We start from the raw sequence: 22,888 nt of genomic DNA on the forward strand, positions 1-22,888 counted from the left end.
ATAGATAATAGATAGATGATAGATAATAGATAGATAATAGATAGATGATAGATAACACTGGTCAACGCAATTTTTCTGGCAAAAGGTTTTAAAACATTTTAAGTCACTTTTGGCTGCTGATTACGAATATGAACTCCGTTTTTGGCTATCACATCAGGATTTCGAGATATTTTCAATTTTTGATGAAAATGACTCCTAATGTTTTAATTATGATAAAAATACATGATTTTCGGTGCTACATTTTGTGTATTTTTAATCAAGGAATAACAAAGTCTATGTACAGGAAATCAAATATACTTACAGAATTAAACTACAAAATATAAACACATATATATGGCGAATAGATGAAGGACAAATGGCCATTATTATTTGAACTTTCTTTTCTTGGCTGATCTGTGATGTGCGGCTTCTGGGTTGTCTCTCATCAAGCTCCAGCAATAGTCGGCCATCATATGTGAGTCCCACCGGCCTTGATACTGTTCTTCCATTGTTTTAATGTCCTGATGAAAACGCTCCCCCTGTTCCTCGCTCACATCCCCAAGGTTCTCTGGAAAAAGTCCAAATGGCTGTGTAAATAGTGAATCTTCATCCTCATTCTCCATCCAAGATTTCGCAGACTTATTAGTAGCTCTTCCACAATCTCTTCATAGTTGTCGGCTTTCTTATTCCCTAGAAAATTCTGCACCACATTACAAAATGCATTCCAAGCTCTTTCTTCTGTCTCATTCATTGATGTGATAAAATTTGGGTCTCTCGTAAGTGTTCTTATCTGAGGTCCATCAAATATTCCAGCCTTTTTCTTCTCTTCACCAAGACCAGGAAAAGTTGAACATATATAGTTATAGCATTCTCCACTGTGATTGAGAGCTCTGACGAACTGCTTCATCAATCCAAGTTTTATGTGTAAGGGAGGAAAGACAATGTCCTTCCTATCCACTAGAGGATCATGGATGACATTCTTATCGCCAGATGCCTTACTCTGCCGCTGAGGCCATTCAGTTGTCACCCGATGCTCTGCTGTAGCTCTACTGTCCCAGTAGCACAGAAAACAAGGGTGTTATCATAACAAATGGGAATTATGCATGTTCAAAGAAAACAAAGAAATTCTCACATTTATTGGGAGAACAAATGAAAACTAAATTTACCTTAGTGAACAGTATAAACCGGCACTTTTCATACACTACGTATATTTATCATGGAATTATTGAAAATGGGCTATATACCTATAGCGCAAAAACGTGATGTGATAGAGAAATTATAAGATCAGATTTGAATTCAGCGCCCTCAAATTAGTCTAAAACTTTTCTTAAAGTCCATGCCAGAGATATTTATTGTAGACCAGTGTAATAGATAGATAGATAGATAGATAGATAGATAATAGATAGATATTAGATAGATAATGGATAGATAGATAATAGATAGATAGATAGATAGATAACATATAGAAAATAGATAGATAGATAATAGATAACAGATAGACAATAAATAGATAATAGATGATAGATGATAGATAATAGATGATAGATGATAGATACAGATAGATAATAGATAACAGATAGATGATAGACAATAAATAGATAATAGATGATAGATAGTAGATAGATAGAAAATAGAAAGATAGATAATAGATGATAAATTATATCTATAATATAACGCTGGGAGCGTCACTCTGTCCGAAGCCTTTATAGACTGCGCAAGCGCCGGCGCAGTCTGGGCCTCACAGAGTGACGCTCCCAGGAGATCGCGGTATGCGTAAACACTGAACGCACACCGCGATCTCCACCGGAGAGTCAGGGACCGCCAGGAGGGTAAGTATATTCACCTGTCCCCCGTTCCAGCGCTGCGTGCGGCTCCGTCTCCCGGGTCCTCTGCTGTGACATTCCCAGTTCAGAGGGCGCGATGACGCGCTTAATGCGCGCAGCGGTGGAACGGGACAGACAGGTGACTATAGCAAGTGCTGGGGGCCTGAGCTAGCGGTGATACCGGCACCTGACCGGCCAGGGGCTGGCTGGCACTTTTCAGCCTGGGGGGCAATCACAAGGCAGTGGCCCTTCAGTTGCGGTGGCCCTCCTTTTTCCTGCTTACCTCTGGCCATTGCATTAAAGCAGCAGACATAACAGGCTTTAAAAACATGCTGGTACAGAGATATGGAAACAGAACTGAGCTTGCTGCATAGATATGGGAGCAGAACTGAGCTTTCTCCAGAGATAAGGGAGCAGAACAGAGCTTACTACAGAGATATGGGAGCAGAACGGAGCTTACTACAGAGATATGGGAGCAGAACGGAGCTTACTACAGACATATGGGAGCAGAACAGAGCTTACCACAGACATATGGGAGCAGAACAGAGATTACAACAGAGATATGGGAGCAGAACGGAGCTTACTACAGACATATGGGAGCAGAACAGAGCTTACAACAGAGATATGGGAGCAGAACGGAGCTTACTACAGAGATATGGGAGCAGAACGGAGCTTACTATGAGATATGGGAGCAGAACTGATCTTACTCCAGAGATAAGGGAGCAGAACAGAGCTTACTACAGAGATATGGGAGCAGAACGGAGCTTACTACAGAGATATGGGAGCAGAACAGAGCTTACTATGAGATATGGGAGCAGAACAGAGCTTACTATGAGATATGGGAGCAGAACAGAGCTTACTACAGAGATATGGGAGCAGAACCGAGCTTACTACAGAGATATGGGAGCAGAACCGAGCTTACTACAGACATATGGGAGCAGAACCGAGCTTACTACAGAGATATGGGAGCAGAACGGAGCTTACTACAGAGATATGGGAGCAGAACGGAGCTTACTATGAGATATGGGAGCAGAACTGATCTTACTCCAGAGATAAGGGAGCAGAACAGAGCTTACTACAGAGATATGGGAGCAGAACGGAGCCTACTACAGAGATATGGGAGCAGAACAGAGCTTACTATGAGATATGGGAGCAGAACAGAGCTTACTATGAGATATGGGAGCAGAACAGAGCTTACTACAGAGATATGGGAGCAGAACCGAGCTTACTACAGAGATATGGGAGCAGAACCGAGCTTACTACAGACATATGGGAGCAGAACCGAGCTTACTACAGAGATATGGGAGCAGAACGGAGCTTACTACAGAGATATGGGAGCAGAACGGAGCTTACTATGAGATATGGGAGCAGAACTGATCTTACTCCAGAGATAAGTGAGCAGAACAGAGCTTACTACAGAGATATGGGAGCAGAACAGAGGTTACTACAGAGATATGGGAGCAGAACAGAGCTTACTACAGAGATATGGGAGCAGAACAGAGCTTACTATGAGATATGGGAGCAGAACTGATCTTACTCCAGAGATAAGGGAGCAGAACAGAACTTACTACAGAGATATGGGAGCAGAACGGAGCTTACTACAGACATATGGGAGCAGAACGGAGCTTACTATGAGATATGGGAGCAGAACTGATCTTACTCCAGAGATAAGTGAGCAGAACAGAGCTTACTACAGAGATATGGGAGCAGAATGGAGCTTACTACAGACATATGGGAGCAGAACAGAGCTTACTACAGAGATATGGGAGCAGAACCGAGTTTACTCCAGAGATAAGGGAGCAGAACAGAGCTTACTACAGAGATATTGGAGCAGAACGGAGCTTACTACAGACATATGGGAGCAGAACAGAGGTTACTGCAGAGATATGGGAGCAGAACAGAGCTTACTATGAGATATGGGAGCAGAACAGAGCTTACTATGAGATATGGGAGCAGAACAGAGCTTACTACAGACATATGGGAGCAGAACAGAGCTTACTATCAGATATGGGAGCAGAACGGAGCTTACTACAGAGATATGGGAGCAGAACAGAGCTTACTATCAGATATGGGAGCAGAACTGATCTTACTCCAGAGATATGGGAGCAGAACAGAGCTTACTATGAGATATGGGAGCAGAACTGATCTTACTCCAGAGATATGGGAGCAGAACGGAGCTTACTACAGAGCAGTGGCGTAACTACAAAAGTTATGGGCCCCGCTGCGAACTGTCAAATGGGGTCCCCCCATGCCAAAATATATAGATGAATTAGAAATGGCGACACACGCAATTGTCATCTGCATTAGTAATACATGCACCATTACATAATTAGTTGTAGGCTGGGTTCACAAGAGTGAAGTTTACATTCTGTATATACACCACAACCTCCAGCCTCGCGGAGGGTATCCCTCCTGTAAACCCAGCCTGACGGGGTCAACCCCTTATAAATGGAAGTGTGCTCCTCTAAACCATGTAATCACTGCCAATCCTCCAACCGTAAGTGGTGAATTTCCAGAGCTGGGAAATGGGAGCTCAATATTAGAACATGTCAACTTTAGTTCCCATCCCGCCTCAAGGAAGTATGGCAGACAGATGTGATAAGACTATTAGAAAAACTACTGCCACACACACAGCAGTACTGTGAGTGGTACTGTGCATTGTATATATACAGGACAGGAGAAGTGGTACTGTGCAGTGTATATATACAGGACAGGAGAAGTGGTACTGTGCAGTGTATATATACAGGACAGGAGAAGTGGTACTGTGCAGTGTATATATACAGGACAGGAGGAGTGGTACTGTGCATTGTATATATACAGGACAGGAGAAGTGGTACTGTGCAGTGTATATATACAGGACAGGAGAAGTGGTACTGTGCAGTGTATATATACAGGACAGGAGAAGTGGTACTGTGCAGTGTGTATATACAGGAGGAGTGGTACTGTGCAGTGTATATATACAGGAGGAGTGGTACTGTGCATTGTATATATACAGGACAGGAGGAGTGGTACTGTGCATTGTATATATACAGGACAGGAGGAGTGGTACTGTGCAGTGTATATATACAGGACAGGAGGAGTGGTACTGTGCATTGTATATATACAGGACAGGAGGAGTGGTACTGTGCATTGTATATATACAGGACAGGAGGAGTGGTACTGTGCAGTGTATATATACAGGACAGGAGAAGTGGTACTGTGCATTGTATATATACAGGACAGGAGGAGTGGTACTGTGCATTGTATATATACAGGACAGGAGGAGTGGTACTGTGCAGTGTATATATACAGGACAGGAGAAGTGGTACTGTGCAGTGTATATATACAGGACAGGAGAAGTGGTACTGTGCATTGTATATATACAGGACAGGAGGAGTGGTACTGTGCATTGTATATATACAGGACAGGAGGAGTGGTACTGTGCAGTGTATATATACAGGACAGGAGGAGTGGTACTGTGCATTGTATATATACAGGACAGGAGGAGTGGTACTGTGCAGTGTATATATACAGGACAGGAGGAGCGGTACTGTGCAGTGTATATATACAGAAGTGGTACTGTGCAGTGTATATATACAGGAGGAGTGGTACTGTGCAGTGTATATATACAGGACAGGAGGAGTGGTACTGTGCAGTGTATATATACAGAAGTGGTACTGTGCAGTGTATATATACAGGAGGAGTGGTACTGTGCAGTGTATATATACAGGACAGGAGGAGTGGTACTGTGCAGTGTATATATACAGGACAGGAGGAGTGGTACTGTGCAGTGTATATATACAGGACAGGAGGAGTGGTACTGTGCAGTGTATATATACAGGATAGGAGGAGTGGTACTGTGCAGTGTATATATACAGGACAGGAGGAGTGGTACTGTGCAGTGTATATATACAGGACAGGAGGAGCGGTACTGTGCAGTGTATATATACAGGACAGGAGGAGTGGTACTGTGCAGTGTATATATACAGGACAGGAGGAGCGGTACTGTGCAGTGTATATATACAGAAGTGGTACTGTGCAGTGTATATATACAGCAGGAGTGGTACTGTGCAGTGTATATATACAGGACAGGAGGAGTGGCACTGTGTGGTGTATATATACAGGACAGGAGGAGTGGTACTGTGCAGTGTATATATACAGGACAGGAGGAGTGGTACTGTGCAGTGTATATATACAGGAGGAGTGGTACTGTGCAGTGTATATATACAGGACAGGAGGAGTGGTACTGTGCAGTGTATATATACAGGACAGGAGGAGTGGTACTGTGCAGTGTATATATACAGGACAGGAGGAGTGGTACTGTGCAGTGTATATATACAGGACAGGAGGAGCGGTACTGTGCAGTGTATATATACAGGACAGGAGGAGTGGTACTGTGCAGTGTATATATACAGGACAGGAGGAGCGGTACTGTGCAGTGTATATATACAGAAGTGGTACTGTGCAGTGTATATATACAGCAGGAGTGGTACTGTGCAGTGTATATATACAGGACAGGAGGAGTGGCACTGTGTGGTGTATATATACAGGACAGGAGGAGTGGTACTGTGCAGTGTATATATACAGGACAGGAGGAGTGGTACTGTGCAGTGTATATATACAGGAGGAGTGGTACTGTGCAGTGTATATATACAGGACAGGAGGAGTGGTACTGTGCAGTGTATATATACAGGACAGGAGGAGTGGTACTGTGCAGTGTATATATACAGGACAGGAGGAGTGGCACTGTGCAGTGTATATATACAGGACAGGAGGAGTGGCACTGTGTGGTGTATATATACAGGACAGGAGGAGTGGTACTGTGCAGTGTATATATACAGGACAGGAGGAGTGGTACTGTGCAGTGTATATATACAGGACAGGAGGAGTGGCACTGTGTGGTGTATATATACAGGACAGGAGGAGTGGCACTGTGTGGTGTATATATACAGGACAGGAGGAGTGGTACTGTGCGGTGTATATATACAGGACAGGAGGAGTGGTACTGTGCAGTGTATATATACAGGACAGGAGGAGTGGCACTGTGTGGTGTATATATACAGGACAGGAGAAGTGGTACTGTGCAGTGTATATATACAGGACAGGAGGAGTGGCACTGTGTGGTGTATATATACAGGACAGGAGGAGTGGTACTGTGCAGTGTATATATACAGGACAGGAGGAGTGGCACTGTGTGGTGTATATATACAGGAGGAGTGGTACTGTGCAGTGTATATATACAGGACAGGAGGAGTGGTACTGTGCAGTGTATATATACAGGACAGGAGGAGTGGCACTGTGTGGTGTATATATACAGGACAGGAGGAGTGGTACTGTGCAGTGTATATATACAGGACAGGAGGAGTGGTACTGTGCAGTGTATATATACAGGACAGGAGGAGTGGCACTGTGTGGTGTATATATACAGGACAGGAGGAGTGGTACTGTGCAGTGTATATATACAGGACAGGAGGAGTGGTACTGTGCAGTGTATATATACAGGACAGGAGGAGTGGCACTGTGCAGTGTATATATACAGGACAGGAGGAGTGGCACTGTGTGGTGTATATATACAGGACAGGAGGAGTGGTACTGTGCAGTGTATATATACAGGACAGGAGGAGTGGTACTGTGCAGTGTATATATACAGGACAGGAGGAGTGGTACTGTGTGGTGTATATATACAGGACAGGAGGAGTGGTACTGTGCAGTGTATATATACAGGACAGGAGGAGTGGTACTGTGCAGTATATATATACAGGACAGGAGGAGTGGTACTGTGCAGTGTATATATACAGGACAGGAGGAGTGGCACTGTGTGGTGTATATATACAGGACAGGAGGAGTGGTACTGTGCAGTGTATATATACAGGACAGGAGGAGTGGCACTGTGTGGTGTATATATACAGGACAGGAGGAGTGGTACTGTGCAGTGTATATATACAGGACAGGAGGAGTGGTACTGTGCAGTATATATATACAGGACAGGAGGAGTGGTACTGTGCAGTGTATATATACAGGACAGGAGGAGTGGCACTGTGTGGTGTATATATACAGGACAGGAGGAGTGGTACTGTGCAGTGTATATATACAGGACAGGAGGAGTGGTATGTGCGGTGTATATATACAGGACAGGAGGAGTGGTACTGTGCGGTGTATATATACAGGACAGGAGGAGTGGTACTGTGCAGTGTATATATACAGGAGGAGTGGCACTGTGCGGTGTACATACACAGATACTTAGATTTACACCACGCAGGCTATATACAGTATATAAAACTGAGCAGCACCAAATATTTAAGGGCTTGCCCACTACTAGGACAACCCCTAAATGTTCGGCCCCGATAAATTAATAAAGCCTATACTCACCTCCTGTGCCAGCGCCGTTCCCACAGAGGCTGTTATGTGGTGTTGTGACACGTGATGCCCGGCACCAATCAGTGCTGGTGTCACTGTCTCAATCTTCGCACAATCTGAACATGAAGAGGACGTCCGGGATCAAGCAGCTCACCCTGCACGTCCTCTTCATGTTCAGTTTGTCTGAAGGCGAAGACAGTGACACCAGCACTGATTGGTTCCGGGTATCACGTGTCATAACACCACATCACAGCCTCTGTGGGAACGGCGCTGGCACGGCAGGTGAGTATAGGTTTTATTAATTTATCGCGGCCGAACATTTAGTTTAAGACGAGGTTGTCCTAGTGGGAGACAATCCCTTTAAGCAGTGGACTCTTTATTAGTCCATATTCTCGGCCATATTCTCGGAGTCCACCGCACACACACAGGGAACCGTGGAATTACTGGGGCTCTGGCCTGTCGCAAAATGGCAGCGCCGGACACCCACGCAGCACTGCTGGGCACCGGAGACACCCGCAGCACCGGCCAGCAACCGCCAGGCATCCAGAGACACCCAGCAGCAGCACCAGACATGCACCAGCACAAGACCCCCCACACCATCACGCCGCACATCAGTGCCCCCCTCATCCTGGCCTGCAGCATCACCCCACTCCTGCCTCCTCCAGCAACGACCCTGAGACCCCCCTTCACTGCACCCAGTAAGCAATAAGACGCATGGATTATAAGAAGCACCACCATTTTATTAAAAAATATTTTTTTCTTATTTTTCTCCTCAAAATTTGGGGTGCGTCTTATAATCCGGAGCGTCTTATAATCCAACAATTACGTGTATATATATATGTATCCAAAAACGAGGCAGCACTCCATAGTTCAATATAAAAACATGCAGGGTTTAATTTACCCACAAATTCTAGCAACGTTTCAGCTCACAATGAGCTTTTCTCAAGGCTTGAGAAAAGCTCATTGTGAGCTGAAACGTTGCCAGAATATGTGGGTAAATTAAACCCTGCACGTTTTTATATTGAACCATGGAGTGCTGCCTCGTTTTTGGATACTTGCAATTGTGGATGATCGCTGGACTGATTGTCTTGGGGCCCTGCACCTGAAGATAAGTATTTCTGTGCTGTTCCCTTTTTCTACTCGCTATATATATATATATATATATATATATATATATATATATATATATATATATATATATATATATATATATATACACACATATATATACACACACACATACATGCACGCACACACGTAGACACACACACACACACACATACAGACACTCACACACATATCTATATATACACATACATAGACACACATACATACATGCATGCACACACACAGACACACACATATACACATACATAGACACACATACATACATGCACGCACACCCACACACACATAGACACACACACACACATACGGTATATATATACATGCATACACATACATACATGCACGCGCGCACACACACACATACATAGACACACACACTCACTCACACATACATTATATAGGTGAAACCGCGACTGCGGTATGTACATTATATAGCTGATACCACTGTGTGTAATATACTGCGACCGCTATGTATAGCCCATAAAGGCCAGACGCTGTGTGTGTACAAATGTGTGTGTGTGTCTGTGTATGTATATATATATATATATATATACACACACACACGCACATAAACACTGCGGCTGACCTATATGGCCTATACACAGCGGTCGCAGTATATTACACACAGTGGTATCACCTATATAATGTGCGTACCGCAGTTTCACCTATATAATGTATATATACAACAGTATACAATATACATTAGACAGGTCAAACTGCAAATGCTGCATATACTTACAAAAGGTTTCATCTTGGTTCTCACCTGAGATAGTGGAGGATGAGGAGGGTCCACTGTCCAGCCGGCATCGGAGGTGCTAAGGGCGTGGGGCAGATGCCGGCCGGGGATTGGTGAGGAGAGCACTGTTCTCTGATGCTGGTTCTGGCCAGGGTCAGACACGGTGAGGCTCAGGTGTCTCTGTGTGTGGTGGCGGCCTTTTCAAACCTTTGCACAGGCCCTGGTGCGTGCGCTCTCCTGTTTGCCTTCACTGACAAAAGCTGCAGCCGTGTACGCAAGCACAAATGAGGGCTGTGCTCATGTGGGCCGCCACGGCCTTGGTCAGCGCGTTCAGCAAAAGAGCACGCACCAGGGCCTGTGCAGAGGATTTAGAGGGCCGGTGGCCCATTTTGTAGCTCTGCGTGCTTAGGGGTCCCTTAACACTCCGGGCCCTGCTGCAACCTCTGTAGTTACGCCCCTGATAGTGGTATACCATAGGCACAGATATACAATGTTATATACACTGGATGGATCAATCCTGCACCTGGCCCAGGACATACATGCACTGTATATATACAGGGCCATGTATATAGCATGTGATGTCTGGTCACCAGGTTCAGGCTTGATCACTCCAGTGCTGGATTCTGTAGACAGTCTGTGCTCACTCTCGGTATAGGGAGATTTATTGCAGGAGGCTGAACTTTCCTGCAGTCTGGTGACCCTGGAGCCGATGACCTGGCACTGACAGGGTGAAAGTTCAGACTCCTGCAATAAATCTGTGAGCATCAGCAGAGCGGCCACTGATACTATAGAGACCGGCCCTGGACTTATCAGGAGGTGAGCAGCAGCGTTCACATCCTCACCGCACAGAGCTGAAGGTACTCACTGATGTCTGGGCCATCCACATGCAGATCTCCAGCAGTTACATGCAGCAGTGTTCCTCTACCTCAGCAGCCGGCGCACACAGGGAGCAGGGGGCGTGTCTGCAGCTCCACTGTGAGGCAGCTGCCAGGACATAGAGAACACAGCGCCGGCCACCAGCAGCCCGAATCAGCTGCTTGGTGACCGGCCCGGGGGGGCACATGCCCCTTTTCCACCCGGCCCAGCCCGCGCCTGCCTGACCCCCACACCGCACCGGTGTCCCCGCCTGCTCAGGCCCCCCAGCACTCGGCGCCCAGCGACGATAGGTGAGTATGGTATTTATTTTTTTTTATATATATATATATGGCAACAGCATACGGGGCATATATAATGGAGCATCTTATGGGGGCATATAATACAATGGTGGCGCAGGATGGGAGCAGCACATGACAGAACGGGCGCAGGATGGCAGCAGCACATGACAGAACGGGCGCAGGATGGAAGCAGCACATGACAGAACAGGCGCAGGATGGGAGCAGCACATGACAGAACGGGGGCGCAGGATGGAAGCAGCACATGACAGAACGGGCGCAGGATGGGAGCAGCACATGACAGAATGGGGGCGCAAGATGGGAGCATCATATGACAGAATGGGGGCACAGGATGGCAGCAGCACATGACAGAACGTGGGCGCAGGATGGCAGCAGCACATGACAGAACGGGCGCAGGATGGGAGCAGCACATGACAGAACAGGGGCGCAGGATGGGAACAGCACATGACAGAACGGGGGCACAGGATGGCAGCAGCACATGACAGAACGTGGGCGCAGGATGGCAGCAGCACATGACAGAACGGGCGCAGGATGGGAGCAGCACATGACAGAACGGGGGCGCAGGATGGGAACAGCACATGACAGAACGGGCGCACAATGGCAGCAGCACATGACAAAACGGGCGCAGGATGGGAGCAGCACATGACAGAACGGGGGCGCAGGATGGCAGCAGCACATGACAGAACGGGCGCAGGATGGGAGCAGCACATGACAGAATGGGGGCGCAGGATGGGAGCAGCACATGACAGAACGGGGGCGCAGGATGGCAGCAGCACATGACAGAACGGGCGCAGGATGGGAGCAGCACATGAAAGAACGGGGGCACAGGATGGGAGCAGCACATGACAGAACGGGGGCACAGGATGGGAGCAGCACATGACAGAATGGGGGCGCAGGACGGGTGCGACACATGACAGAATGGGGGCGCAAAATGGGTGCAGAACATGTCAGAATGGAGGCGCAGGATGGGTGCAGAACATGTCAGAATGGGGACGCAGGATGGAGCAGCACATGTCAGAATGGGGGTGCAGGATGGGAGCAGCACATGTCAGGATGGGGACGCAGGATGGAGCAGCACATGACAGGATGGAGACCATATACCAATATAGATGCTAGGCACCCGGGCGTAGAACGGGTTCAATAGCTAGTATATATATATATATCTACTATATAAAGCTGAATGTGTGTGTGTGTATGTATGTATGTATGTATGTATGTCCGGGATTGGCATCTGCACCGTCGCAGCTACAGCCACAAAATTTTGCACAGTCACACGTCTGGACCCCGAGAGCGTCATAGGCTATGTTGTGAGGCGAAATTTTAACCCCGCGCTTTCCAATTCACCAAACAATTTTGCCCCTATCTACATAATGGGGAAAAAAGTGAAAGGAAAAGTGTTGGAGGCGTCGTAGCTACAGCCACAAAATTTTGCACAGTCACACGTCTTGACCCTGACAGCGTCATAGGCTATGTTGTGAGGTGAAATTTTAACCCCGCGCTTTCCAATTCACCAAATAATTTTGCCCCTATCTACATAATGGGGAAAAAAGTGAAAGGAAAAGTGTTGGAGGCGTCGCAGCCACAGCCACAAAATTTTGCACAGTCACACGTCTGGTCCCTGAGAGCATCATAGGCTATGTTGTGAGGCGAAATTTTAACCCCGCGCTTTCCAATTCACCAAACAATTTTGCCCCTATCTACATAATGGGGAAAAAGTGAAAGGAAAAGTGTTGGAGGCAAATTGACAGCTGCCAGATGTGAACAAGGGGGACTTAAAGAGTGAGAGCGATGGCGCCAAACAGTATATACCGTACAGTTGCTAAGGTGGGGCCCCGACATGGGATACTCACCACACACGGGGATATGGACACACACAAAATGCGCCACACACTACCACGTGCTTGAACACATATACCACCCTCAGCACACATTTCACCACACATACAACAACCTCGCCACATAAAAGTCGAAACACAAAAGTCGCCGCTCAAAACTCGCCACGCGCAAAACTCGCCACATGCAAAAACTAGGGTCACGCAAAACTCGCCACAAGTGCAAAACTCACCTCATGGAAAACTCGCCACACGCAAAACTTGCACACGCGGAAAAATTGCCACATGTACAAAAGTTGCAGCACATGCAAAAGTTGCCTCACACACAACTTGCACATACTCAAAAGGCACCACACATAAAACTCGCCATGCGCTAAACTCACCATGCGCAAAACTTGCTGCACACAACTTGCTACACTAACCTGTCACATGCAACTCGACACACAAAAAGTTGCTACATGCATGTTGCCACACAAAACTCATCTCACAAAAGTCGCTACATGCATGTCGCCACACGCAACTCAACACACACAACTTGACAAACGAAACTCGCCCTAAAACACACACAAGTCTGGTATTATCCTTCAAAAATAAAAATTAGATTAATAAGCAGACAAACTACAAGAGCAATAAATGTACCATATAGGAAATACGGCAGCTGTCAGTCACATGACCTGTCTATTATGTGTATGTGTGAGCTAATATATACTGCCAGGGGGAGGGCTTCCTGTTGGCTGGGGATTTATCAGGCTGCCAATTTAGCTTACAAATACTGAGGTAAAAATACTGAGCAAATAATGTGTGAACGAGGTCTAATAAAGGAGGAGATGACACACAGGTATATACTATATACAGGGGAGATGACACACAGATATATACTATATACAGGAGAGATGACACACAGGTATGCACTATATAGAGGAGGAGATGACATACAGGTACATACTATATACAGGAGGAGATGACATACAGGTATAAACTATATACAGCAGGAGATGACACACAGGTATATACTATATACAGGAGCAGATGACCTACAAGTATGTACTATATACAGGAGGAGATGACATACAGGTATATGCTATATATAGAAGATGACATACAGGTATATACTATATACAGGAGGAGATGACACAGATATATACTATATACAGGAGGAGATGACATACAGGTATATACTATATATAGAAGGAGATGACATACAGGTATATACTATATATAGAAGATGACATACAGGTATAAACTATATACAGGGGAGATGACACACAGCAGGTATATACTATATACAGGGGAGATGACATACAGGTATATACTATAAACAGGAGATGACATACAGGTGTATACTATAAATAAGGGAGATGCAAACATGTATATACTGAGGTGAAAATGAGGGGTGTGAGGTGAAAATTAAAAGGTGTGAGTGCAAAATGAGAGGAGCAAGGGAAAATAGTGGAGTGATCGGAAAATGACAGATGTGAGGTCGAAATGACAAGTGTTAGGGGGGAATGAGAGGAGTGAGGGAGAAAATGAGGTGTAAGGGAGAAAATGAGAGATGTGAGGGGGAAAATGAAAGATGTGATTGGGAAAATGAGAGGCGTGATGGGAAAATAAGAGAAGTGAGGTGCTATAACTAACCACAGATATTTACTATGCCCAGGCAACGCCGGGCTCTTCAGCTAGTTTATATATATATATATATATATATATATATATATATATATATATATATATATATATATATATATATAATAGATAGATAATAGATAGAAAGATAAATAGATAGATTATAGATGAATAGATAATAGATAGATAGACAATAGATAGATGATAGATAGATAATTATAGATAGATGATACCGTAAATAGATAGATGATAGATAATTATAGATAGATGATAAATAGATAGATAGATGATAGATAGATAGATACTAGATTGATAGATAGATATGCAAAAAGTGGGCAGCACTCAAGACCTGAAATGTTGCCACCCGTTCAAATGGGCCAAAAACTACAGCAATGTTTTAAATAGAATTTGCCGCTGCACAAAAGTCAGGGGACACCTAGTTCGTTTCTACACAGAAGTTAGGTTCTTGCTTTTGCCGTCAGCGCACTGCACCTTGAACTTGATGCTGTCACTTCAGTATACAAATTCCCTATCTACCCAACTATCAGGAAGCAGTCCCTTTTACTATGACTTGCCCCTCCCACTATGGGCTAGTCCTGAACATTAAATATTTCTGTCGTTACAGTCTGTTGCTGGGCTGATCTCTCTCACAAACACTATCCATTCAATTTCCATACACTTGCAATGCTTATCACCCTCTGCCTTACCCTATACTTATCCGCACTGCACACTACCTTATATCCTAAACCTTATCCTATGTCTTACTTTATACCTTACTATATCACAATTTATATGAAATGATGCATATCAACATTCACACTACGTTGTAACTAGTGATGAGCGAGCATGCTCAGGTGTTATCGGAGCATGTTCGAGTGCTAAAAGAGTATCTTCAATGTGCTCACTAGTTATAACGCGATTGGTGGCCCCAGGTGTAGGAATGTGACAGTACAGGCTGTACTGTCTGTACTGTACTGTTATGCTGTAATGTCTATTGTCTGTACAAGTCCCCTCCATAATTTGTAAAGCGCTGCGGAATATGTTGGCGCTATATAAATAAAAATTATTATTATTATATTATTATTATTATTACAGGCCACCACTCTTACATATCTACCATAGCTGGGTTGGTTGTAACCTGTAGGCTGGCACCTATGCCTGCACTTCCTTTGGGCGCCTGACCGGCAGGTGGTCACTCCAGGAAGCAGTACCTGCATACACACAGCGTTCAGCATTATTGGTGGAGATATGCATGAGTAACTATTTACTGTACCTTCTATTCCTTTCCAGGGTTGAATTTCTGGAATAAGTCATATCTATGTCTTTCATTATTATACTTATACTACTGACACTGATTAGAATATATGTCTGTTCCCTTCATCATATAATAGATGGTAGAATTTCCAATGGATGTCATTATAATGCTGGCGGGAGAGAAACCTGCGAGTGTGGCGCGCTCTGGCGAAACAGCGAATGATTATGACCTGCATCCTTACAACTACTGTAAAAACGGCCTCAGAAGTGGAGGAGCGCCCTGACCAACCTAAAGCGTACACGCCTGAGCAACGTCAGGACAAGTTACACCCTAAAATGACCATATCTGCACGGATACCACCTGTGGTGAGATAACATGACCTGTGACAGAGATACAGACTGTGGCCTGTGTCCTAAAGGACGATGTAAGAAGGTGAGGATACCTGGGGTCTGGACCCTAAGCTTTCATTGACCTGATATACTGATCAAGGATGTGGCTGGCACTCGTAGATCTGCAGGGCCCTGAGTAATAGTATAGACTGTTCCTGTGAGAAGGAATCTGTGCTCTGTTCTGAGTGTGATGTTCATGAACTAACCACTGACTTTAACCAAAGCTGTTGAACGGTATCTGATGCCAGTTTATATGTTAAAGGGACTGTACCAGTTAATTGCCATAGCTGCCTGTTATATGCCACAGTATAGTAGTGCAACTGGCAAACTGAGAGAGTGTTCATGTTGTTGTGTAACCACCAAATATTGAAATGTAACCACCAAGCTCTGTGCCTCAGTAATGAAGTGTAACCACCAAGCTCTGTGCCTCAGTAATGAAGTGTAACCACCAAGCTCTGTGCTTCAGTAATGAAGTGTAACCACCAAGCTCTGTGCTTCAGTAATGAAGTGTAACCACCAAGCTCTGTGCCTCAGTGATGAAATATAAATATTAGTGATGAGCGAGTATACTCGTTGCTCGGGTTTTCCCGAGCACGCTCGGGAGACCTCCGAGTATTTGTTATTGCTCGGAGATATAGTTTCATCGCCTCAGTTGCATGATTTATGGCTTCCAGATAAGCTGAATGTCACGATCAGCTGCGGCCGCAGATACAGCCCAGCCCATAGACGCCCTCAAGCCGACCAACCTCAGAAGGCATGGGGCGTGCGTCCCTCGGGGACGAAATACGGACCCTTTAAACCGCAGAGGGGGACCCGGCCTGCCCGAACTAGGGGAGGGCAGCGACCGGGTTCTGTGGCAGCTGAGCATGTGGACAAGGAAAGAGACACGTAGGACATTATTACACCGATACTTCAGGTAGAGAGAAAGTAAAGTTTACTAAAGCAAAGTCACACAGTACATAAACAAAACATGACGATGTCAGGCTCCCGATTCCACACCTCAGAAGGATACCACCCAGTCGACCCCAAAGCACCAACGGATCACCGAGGCACAGATAGGCGGGACATCAGGACCTAGGCAGAACATCAGGGTACAGGAGGACAACAGGGTACAGGCAAGACATCAGGATACAAACAGGACATCTGGATTCAGGAAAGACATCAGGACACAGGAATACCGGATAGACATCTGGGACACTGGCATGGCAGCCCAGGTCATCGGCAGGGACACTGGCATGGCAGCCCAGGAAATCAGGTACATCAGGATATGAGACACAGGGAGGACATCAGGGAACAGACAGGATATCAGGACATCAGGGTCCATGAGGTCATCAAGACACAGGCAGGACATCTGGACCCAGGGTCACCGGCAGACATCAGACAGGAGTCGTTCGGTTCCGGACATCCGACACGACCTACAGGCACCACCAGAGACATCAGGCTCTAAGCTCCACACAGGTTCCAGACATTAGGATCCAGACTGCGGTCGTCAGGCTCCTGGCATAGGACCTAGGAAGGAACTCAAGCGTGATAGTGCAGACACCGCCGTACTGGACATGAGCCAGACGGGGTTAACACCGCATGGTAGTCAGAGCACAGAGTAGTAGGTGCTCAGCAGAAACACTGGTTTCAAGAGACTCAAAGTCACAGGGAGTGAGGCTCCAGATGCAGAGGGATTCCAGGAACATAATCACAGCAGACACAGTTCAGACAGGTTCAGGTACAGGACAGGTACAGGATCAAGGATTCAGGCCTGGATATACCGCCTCCAGGACAGGTGCCAGAACAGGACAAAACAGGAATCAAGGCAAGAACTTTTGAGCCAAAACATAGACAGGAGAGGTGCAGGAACACAAACACACATAGCAAAGTTCAAGAGCTTTGTGAGTGTAGCTCAGGCCCTGCCCATAGGGCAGGGGAACTTTATATATGAGCTGTCCCTCAGCAATTGGCTGGGGACAGCATTTGAAGTACACACCCTAACCCTGATAAAAGCAGGGGAGGTGTGGCCGCGCATGCCCTAAGCACACACAGAAACCATTACAGCACCAACAGTGCAGGTTCTGAGGCTCAGGGCACCTGACTGAAACTGCATGCACTGAGCCACGTGGAAAGTCATGCACCAGCCGCAAATGACCTCACAACCCGCGGACAGCTTCACAGCAGCAACCAGGGACCGCACATGAAGGTATGCAGCAGGGCAAATACCTAAATGCTCATGTACGACTGCGCAGCAGAGCAGGGAACTGAGAAGGCTCCATTCAGGTAAAAGCCAACAGTATCCTAGCTCAAATTAGGGGGAAAGGAGTAAAGGGTTAAAGCAAGCATATGCATTGTCATGCCAAAAACCAGAAACAGACAGAATGGCATGACACTGAATACATGTGGAAATTCCCTAACAAACAGGCATTCCTCACATGTATTCAGCGTATCTGGAAGTCGTAAATCATGCAACTGAGGCGATGAAAACTATGTCTCCGAGCAATAACAAATACTCTGAGGTCACCCGAGCATGCTCGGGAAAACCCGAGCAACGCGTATACTCGCTCATCACTAATAAATACCAAGCTCTGTGCTTCAGTAATGAAACATAACTACCAAGCTCTGTGCCTCAGTAATGAAGAGTAACCACCAAGCTCTGTGCCTCAGTGATGAAATATAACCACTAGTGATGAGCGAGTATACTTGTTGCTCGGAGATTTAGTTTTCATTGCTGCATGATTTAAAGCTGATAGACAGCTTGAAGACATGTGGGGATTCCCTAGCAACCAGGCAACCCCCACATGTACTCAGGCTGGCTAGCAGCCGTAAATCATGCAGCCGCATCAACAAAAACTAAATCTCCATACAGTTACAAATACTCTGAGACCACCATACTCGAAAACCCGTGCAATGAGTATACTCGCTCATCACTAATAACCACCAAGCTCCGAGCCTCAGTAATGAAATGTAACCCACCAAGCTCTACCTCAGTAATGAAATATAACCATCAAGTTCTGTGCCATATTATTGAAATGTATCCACCAAGCTCTGTGCCTTAATATTGATATGTATCCACCAAGCTCTGTGCCTTAATATTGATATGCATCCACCAAGCTCTGTGCCTTAATATTGAAATGCAACCACCAAACTAAGCAGCTTATCATTGATGTGTAGCCATGAATCTCTGTGCCTATGTTTTGAAATGTAACTGCATCAGTATTGAAAGCTAACTAACAAACTTTGTGCTTTAGTATTAAAATGTAATTACCAAGCTCTGTCCCTTAGAATTAAAAATTAATAATCGAGCTCATGTATTAGCACTGAAAATCAACCACCACGTTCTGTCACAGCATTGAAAAATTGCCAACAAGCATTGTGCCTCCGTACTGAAATGTAACCACAAGCTCTGTTCTTAGTATTGAAATGTAACCACTAAGCTGTGTGCCTCATAATGTAACCGCCAAGGTCTGTTCTTAGTATAGAAATGTAACCACCAAGATCTTTGCCTTAGTATTGAAATGTAACTACGAAGCTCTGTGCATCACTTATTGAAATGTATCCACAAGCTCTTGTTCTTAGTATTGAAATGTAACCACCAAGCTCAGTCCCTCAGTAATTGAAATGTAACCACCAAGCTCTGTTCTTCCTCATAATGTAACCACCAAGGTCTGTTCTTAGTATTGAAATGTAACCACCAAGCTATGTGCCTCATAATGTGACCACCAAGATCTGTTCTTAGTATTGAAATGTAACCACCAAGCTATGTGCCTCATAATGTGACCACCAAGGTCTGTTCTTAGTATTGAAATGTAACCACCAAGCTATGTGCCTCATAATGTGACAACCAACGTCTGTTCTTAGTATTGAAATGTAACCACCAAGCCATGTGCCTCATAATGTGACAACCAACGTCTGTTCTTAGTATTGAAATGTAACCACCAAGATCTGTTCTTAGTATTGAAATGTAACCAGCAAGCTCTGCATCTCCGTAGTGAACTGTAAGAAACAAGCTTAGTGCTTTTCATAAGGAAGTGTAACAAAGAAGCTCTGTGCCTCAGTATTGAACTGTAATCACCAGGATCTATGTCTCATTGTTGATATGTAACCGCCAAGCTCTATTCCTCATTATTGTAATGTAACCATCAAGCTGTATGCGTCAGTATTGAAGTGTAACTACCAACATTAGTGCCAACATTGTGTTACCACTTTGCTTGTACCCTCGTGTAAGAGACTATAACCACTTCTCTCTCCGTCCTCACTTTTAGTAAACCAGTTTGAGTTCTACCCCACCATGAATGTGTCCATCTCTGTGTCGTCCTTGCATCGAGAGCCGTGCTGTGGGTCCAAGGCTTATGTACATTTATTAAAAATGAACTCTTGCATGCATCTATTAGTTATTCTTCAAAGCCTGCTGATGTTGTACTGTGTTCTTGAGATCTTTTTTCAAGATAGAAAATCTACACAAATACTTTGGAGAAAAGTATAAAGGTAATGTACAACGTGCTTACATTGCTAACAGTGCATGTGCAATGCGATTTCACACATCTTGATGTTTCTGGGACCAGAAAAATGGGTACCGGAGATGTCAGTATCTGTGTGTCTTTGTGTGTAATACATCAGTACCACACGCACAGGTGCCAGGGAAGCAGTGGTACAGTTAGCGCTGTTTCCCGGCGCAGGGTGCTGAAGACGGCTTTCAGCATTCTCCCCTGCTCTGCTGGCAATCAGCGCAAGAAGGGGAAAATGATGAGAGTTATAATCAACTGATAACGGGGACAGCAGGTGGAGGCTCATGGGACTATTACTCCTACACCTGCTACCACTAATAACAGTGACCGCAGGAACAGCTGATGGGAGTATTAATCACCCGTTGCCTGCACTATAAATAAATAAACAGTCATAGGTTCCCCTGTATTTTCAATAACCAGCCAGGCTGCAACCCTCAGCTGTCAGATTCAGCAAGGTTGGTTATCAAGAATAGTCCCCAGGCTGTTTTTTTTTTTTTTTCAAATTATTTAAATAAATAATTTAAAAAAACGGCATGGGGTCCCCTCCATTTTTGACAACCAGCCTTGGTAAAGCTGACAGCTGGGGGCTGGTATTCTCAGGCTGGTAAGGGGCCATGGATATTGCCCCCCCTCCTGTCTAAAAATAGCAGCCTGCAGCCACCCATTCTGGCACTTTGCCCGGCTCTTCCCCCTTACTCTGTAGCGGTGACAAGTGGGTTTCTTTAGATGGGTTTTATGTCACCTTTGTATTGTCCGGTGACATTAACCCCTTTCTGACCTTGGACAGGATAGTACGTCCGAGGTCAGATCCCCTGCATTGATGCGAGCTCCGGCGGTGAGCCCGCATCAAAGCCGGAACATGTCAGCTGTTTTGTACACCTGACATGTGCACGCAATAGCTATGGGTGGAATCGTGATCCACCCTCTGCTATTAACTAGTTCAATGCGGCTGTCAAATGCTGACAGCCACATTTAACTAGCGCTTCCGGCCATAGGGCCGGAAATGTGCGCATCGCTAGCCGACGTCACGTGATTGGGGGGTCAGCGATGTGTTGGCATGACAACCAAAGGTCTATTGAAGACCTCTATGCTTGTTGATGCCGAATTGCTGTGAGCGCCACCCTGTGGCTCATAGCGATGCAGTAAATCTACTACATAGGAGCGATCTGAGCATTGTTCCTATGTAGCTGAGCCGATCAGGCTATGCCAGCTTCTAGCCTCCCATGGAGGCTATTGAAGTATGGCAAAAGTAGAAAAAAAATGTTTAAAAAAATATGAAAAAAATATATATAAAAGTTTAAATCACCTCGCTTTTGCCCCATTCAAAATAAAACCATTAAAAAAAAAATCAAACCTACACATATTTGGTATCACCGCGTTCAGAATCGCCCGATCTAGCAACAAAAAAATTAACCTGATCGCTAAACGGTGTAGCAAGAAAAAAATTTGAAACGCCAGAATTATGTTTTTTTGGTCGCCGCAACATTGCATTAAAATGCAATAACGGGTGATCAAAATAACATATCTGCACCAAAATGGTATAATTAAAAACGACAGCTCGACACGCAAAAAATAAGCCCTCATCCAACCCCAGATCACGAAAAATGGAGAAGCTACAAGTATCGGAAAATTGCACAATTTTTTTTTTTTAGCAAAGTTTGGAATTTTTTTTTACCACTTAGATAAAAATAACATAGACATGTTTGGTGTCTATGAACTCCTAATGACCTGGAGAATCAAAATGGCTGGTCAGTTTTAGCATTTAGTGAACCTAGCAAACAAAAAACAAGTGTAGGATTGAACTTTTTGCAATTTCACCTGGAATTTTTTCCCCATTTTCTAGTAAATGACATGCTAAAACCAATTATGTCATTCAAAAGCACAACTTGTCCCGTAAACAATAAGCCCTCACATGGCCATATTAACGGAAAAATAAAAAGTTATTGCTCTGGGAAGGAGGGGAACAAAAAATGAAAACACAAAACCAAAAAAAGCTGGGGTCATGAAGGGTTTAAGCCCATGGCTTAGTAATGGAGAGGCGTCTATAAGACACCTATCCATTACTAATCCTGTAGTTGTATGGTAAGTAATGACACAGCAAATATAAAGTTCTTTATTAGAAATA

General features: G+C 45.0%; 1 long non-coding RNA gene across 1 annotated transcript in view; it reads left to right on the forward strand.

Annotated features, from left to right (window-relative positions):
* The window catches only part of LOC138657385 (uncharacterized), a 78,765-nt gene extending 58,198 nt beyond the window's left edge, over positions 1 to 20,567 (forward strand). Inside the window, exon 3 of the long non-coding RNA XR_011317044.1 lies at positions 16,021 to 20,567. This is a non-coding gene — a long non-coding RNA (uncharacterized lncRNA). The remainder of the gene's footprint in view (positions 1 to 16,020) is intronic.
* Positions 20,568 to 22,888: the final 2,321 nt, after the last annotated feature.

Source organism: Ranitomeya imitator, chromosome 1 (assembly GCF_032444005.1).
Source record: "Ranitomeya imitator isolate aRanImi1 chromosome 1, aRanImi1.pri, whole genome shotgun sequence".
NCBI classification, from domain to species: Eukaryota; Metazoa; Chordata; class Amphibia; order Anura; family Dendrobatidae; genus Ranitomeya; species Ranitomeya imitator.